Source organism: Neophocaena asiaeorientalis, unplaced genomic scaffold (genome assembly GCF_003031525.2).
Source record: "Neophocaena asiaeorientalis asiaeorientalis breed wild unplaced genomic scaffold, Neophocaena_asiaeorientalis_V1.1 scaffold256, whole genome shotgun sequence".
Taxonomy (NCBI): Eukaryota; Metazoa; Chordata; class Mammalia; order Artiodactyla; family Phocoenidae; genus Neophocaena; species Neophocaena asiaeorientalis.
Genome location: NW_020185324.1, coordinates 4,821,870 through 4,826,564, shown reverse-complemented (window position 1 = coordinate 4,826,564; position 4,695 = coordinate 4,821,870). Strand labels below are relative to the sequence as shown.

Genomic DNA, 4,695 nt, shown 5'->3' with positions numbered 1-4,695 from the left:
GCAGCTGCCTACAGGCCGGCCCTCGGCGGCGGCCGCATCCACACTGCGCCGCCAGGGCAGCCCAGAGCGTGGCGCGCACGGGCACTAGCGCTGGGGCCGCCACCACTGCCCCTCCCCGCAGTCCCGTTCGCTGCCCGCAGCCGTCTAGGCTAGCACCAGCGTCCTCCCGACGGAACCCGCCGAAAGCAGTTAGCCAGCATCCCACGCCGGCCCCCAGACGCACCCTCAGGCCCAGGGCGAGGATGAACAGGACGCGCGAGGCACAAAGTCGAAACTCAACTTTTTAAAGATATTATTTGCTCCGTGTGTGTGTGTGTGTATGCGCGCGCGGGGGGGGGGCGGCAGAATGAGCTGATGCCGAGGGTACAGCCACCCCACTTCTGCCCCCTCCTCCCCCTGCCGCCGCTGCCCTAGCACACGCGCGCGCACACACGGCACTTGGGCCGGGTTTCCGCGCTCGGTCCCCCTGCTTGGATGGGAGTTTTCATTTCCGAAGGAGGCAGAGCCGGGGGAGCGCGCTGAAGGGCTGGAGCCCCAAGTTCCTCCTCGCCAGCGCTGGCCGCCCGCTGTCACTCGCTCAGGCTGGCCGGGGGAAGGGACCCGCACGCCAGGCTTTGTTGTGGAAATCCCGGTTACCTGGTAAGTGGATGCCATAGGAACTTTGCTCGCAGGCGAGAGACGGGAGAAGCCGGGCGCTTGAGAATGTGGGGGAGTTGCAACGCTCAGAGATACAAACTAGGTATTAGAACTGTTTCCACGCTGAGCGGGTGGCGTTCGCTCAGGTTTAAGAATACGTGCACTCCAACACCCAGATTCTCTAAAAGGTCTGTTTACTGAGATAGATAACAATTATCAATTAGGAGTCAAGCCGTGTTCCTTGTCAGTTGCCTAAAAGCGTCGACTGAAGAAGACGGAGAGGAAATCAACAAGGTTTTAAAGTTTTTCTAATGAGGACGACTTTTTTTGTTTTTGGCTTTTCTTCTAAACTACAGGGTCCAGAAGGCTACAAAATCAGGGCAGGTTACGGAACGCAAGGGCATGGTTGTGCACGCCACCCACGAGTCCCCACTGAAGGGAAACTTTGGAGAAGTGGGAATTGATGGGTTGACATGAGGTCTCTCTCGCGCTCACGGGGCTTTAGTTGCCTTTGCCAGTTCCACGTGTTTGTGGAGCTCTAACGAAGGCTGTTTTCCATGTTGTGCCTCACCCAAGCCCGTGTCCCTCCCCATTGCTCCGGAGGTCCTCCGGTAGGGGGTACATTAACTCCTCGTGGGGACGGGTCCAGCGACTCGCAGCCGCCAGGTCTTGTAACTCTAACTATAAACCCACGCCGCAAAATGCACAGATTCAGGCGCGCACACTCCCCACTAGGTTTGTCACCTCGCATTTACATTTTTATAGGGCCCGACAAAATGTCAGCACTGTTTGGGAAATGTCTCAGTCTCGGGGACTTTGTCCTGCGCACAACTCCAGTCCCTATAAATGACCCTGTGTGTATTTTGAAGTCGCCCGAGGCCGCTTTCTGGAAAGCCTGAGTGAGCAGCCGGCTTTCTCCTAAACACACACCTTGCCCAGAGAGACACTTCCAAGTTACTCACTGGAGCTGACAAGTCACTTCGGTGATGAGGAAGTCACCCAAATGTCTGGAAAACTTGGCCCTGACGGATTTGTCATCCTATGGATGATTCAATTAGGTACCTGTAGGGAGAAACTTTCTGAAAGGTCATTTCTGGCTTCCCGAGTCGCACCCTCGACTTGGGGGTGTCTAAGAGGCAAGAAGTGAAAGAACAAGGATTAGGACGATAGTTGGGTGGGGGCTTCGGGCCGGCGGGAGCGTGCGCTCCCGGGAGCGGCGAGCAGGCTGCGACTTCCTCGGGATCCGGGATTGGGCCGGGCAGCGCGCTGCTCCCTGCCTCTTGGACTTCCCAGCCGCGGGCCAGCCGCAGCGCTCATTCGGCCCCGACTTACTCAGGACTGGGTTGCACAACAGGAAGCCTGCACAAGTTTGTTTTGTTTTGCTGCCCTCGGTTGCGGACAAGGCCGAGGGTTAGGGGCAGAGGCGGCCAGGGAGTAACGGGGTCGCAGCAGCGCGTCCCCAGCAGGGCTTTGTCGCCTCTGCCTCCCCGGACCCGCCCCTCACTCCTTGCCAGAGAGCCCAGGGGCATGGGCCTCGGATCCCCGGTGGCCAAGATAGGGGGGTCATGAGCAGATAAGGGCTGCCCTTCTCCTGTCCTGCCCCACACGCTTCTCCTTCGCCCGGCGGGTCCCCGGCACCTCTCCCGACCTCTCCAGCCCTCCTCCTGGCTGGAGGGCCCCCCCACCTCGGTATTCCTCACCCCCTTACTAGGCTTTCCCGGACATCAGCTGGGCCCTCATCCCTGCAGCATCTAAACCCAGGGCAGGGGGTGGGGGTGGAGGGTACTTCCGGAAACGCAGGGACTTGATAGAAGGAATTGCGGCCCCTTCTTGCAGAGAAGAGGGCTTTGCACCCTCTCCCCACCTACTTGTAGGACATAGCGTCGCCCCAGAGTTTGGGCCTGGGGCTCTGGAGTTTGAGAAGAGGAATGTTCTGCAGCTCCCCCCAGTGGACCAGTTCCCTTTCGGTTGTGGAAAGAGGGAATCTCAAGTATGATGGGATCTTGGTTATCACCTACGGATGAGGAAACTGAGACCCAGAGAGTTTTAGGAGTTTTGCCCAGGGCCTCAGAGCCAGTTGTCACAGTCGCAGGGCAGACAATCAAGTTTCCCAGTTCCCAGTTCAGAGAGCATTCCTTGGCCTGAAGGTGAACTCAAGACAAATGCAGAGTCTCATTCTGTCCCTTCTGAAAGCTTTGATGAGTCATGATTTCTGCCTTGGGAGTTAGCCAGACGTCTGTTTCCCTCTCTGTAGCATTTCTGACTGGACCTCCCTTTTTACATAAATGGGGAAACTTTTTTTTGTATAAAATTGATTTGTATTGGTTTAAATTTTCCCATTCCTTCTTTTCTCCCTCCTTCAAGTTTGCTTACAGTGAAGTGTGAAACAGCTGCAACCAGCAAAAGTTTGTAGAAAAAGGATCTGCCACAATGAATGTTTGAAGCCACTTAGAGACAGGAGAGTGTGATGTTATTTTTGCAATTGGGAACTGTTGAAGTTTAATGATCGCCTTTGAATGCTTTACAGTTTTCATATGTTTTCACTTGTTGTCTATGCAGCCAGATTAGCCCTAACACTACCTTGGAAAGGAAGAGTGGGGGATTTCTTTTCCAGTTACTTTCAAACACCTTTCCTTGTTGGTAGTTGAAGTCCTTTCCTTTGTTACCCAGAGGACTCAGTAATCCTGCAGTGTGAATAGTTAAATCTAATTGCTCCTGTAACTCCATCTCTCCTTGGTTCACATTAGGCCAGTTTGAGAGAGCATCTTTTCTCTGGTTCCCGATACCATACAAATTCCTTAATAGTAAAGAGTTTGTCAGAAATTGAATACTTGGGGGGTTGGTTGGTTTGCTTGGGAGGAACTGATCATGTACCAGCCCTGCCTTCATTTATATGGCAGAAAGTGGTCTTCCCATCATTTCAGAAGAGAGCTCAGTGTTCTCAGTTTTTTTTCTCTGAGTGTTCTTTCCTGCTAGTAAATTAATTTGAGGACATTCTTTCCGGTGTTGTCTCTCTCATATTGTAGTTATTGATCTCTGGAGTTGTAGTGTTAATTTGTAGTTCTTCCAGAGTATAGAAGGAGTACTTCTTGAAGGAGATAATTCAGGAAGTGGCATCCCGTGCACATTCTCTTCCTTGGAGAAGTCATTTTCTGTGTAATTATTTTCTTTAGAGGATATTATAAGGAAGATTGAAATACAAGACTTAACATTTAACTTCTCTCAAAGTTTGGTTGGCTCATAGACTCAATCAGGACTGAAAATAAATTTAAAACATAAATAAACGGCACATAGGAAATCTGTGCAATATAACCATGCTGCCTTACTCTTTCCAGGAGGATAAAACTTACAATAAAGTCTTTGAAATGACATTAACATGTAATTTGATGAAAAGATGCTCAAATTCCAAGTTTTCCTAGTTTTCCACTTACTTGGCAGAGTTGACACAAAGTCCAAAATTTTTATTGAGAAAATATTTTTATTGAGATAAAATAAAATATTGATAAAGTACATACATCTTAAGCTTGATGAATTTTCACAAACTGAACACAACTGAGTAACTAGCATCTGGATTAAGAAATGGAACATTACCAACACCCCAGAAACATCACTCTTACTCTCTTCTCATCACTATCTTCCCCCAGCCCTTCCAGTCACTGTGTTCTCCTCAAGAGTAATGACTGCCTTAACTTCTACGAGATGTAATAATGTTGCCCGTCTTTTTAATACCTTATGTAAATGGGATAATTCAATATGCACCCTTGGGTCTGGCTTCTTTTGCTGATACAACAACCTTTTAGTAGGTCAAATAATTTGGACTCCCCTTTAAAGTTTAGGGGAACATTTTGGCTTGCAGAAATTGGTTGGTCAGGCGTTACTTAATATGACAGAATTAAGGAAAAACGCTGACAGAAGCAGAAGCCCTATTCTCCATCCTAATGACTGTCTGATTAGGGAGACTGAACATGAGTGAAGCCAGCTTAGGGTGAGCAAGGAGAATGCTGAGGAGCAGCTACCACCGTGACAGCCCAGAATGCATTCGGCAGTCTCTCTGTTAGG

General features: G+C 50.5%; 1 protein-coding gene across 2 annotated transcripts in view; it reads left to right on the top strand.

Moving 5' to 3' along the window:
• The first annotated feature begins 392 nt into the window (after positions 1-392).
• GLIS3 (GLIS family zinc finger 3) overlaps positions 393-4,695 on the top strand; it is a 493,473-nt gene continuing 489,170 nt past the window's right edge. Inside the window, exon 1 of one of the 2 annotated variants that reach the window (XM_024734311.1) lies at positions 393-639. The gene's annotated coding sequence lies outside the window, so the exon portion shown is untranslated. The remainder of the gene's footprint in view (positions 640-4,695) is intronic. The other variant, XM_024734310.1, reaches the window with a different exon arrangement.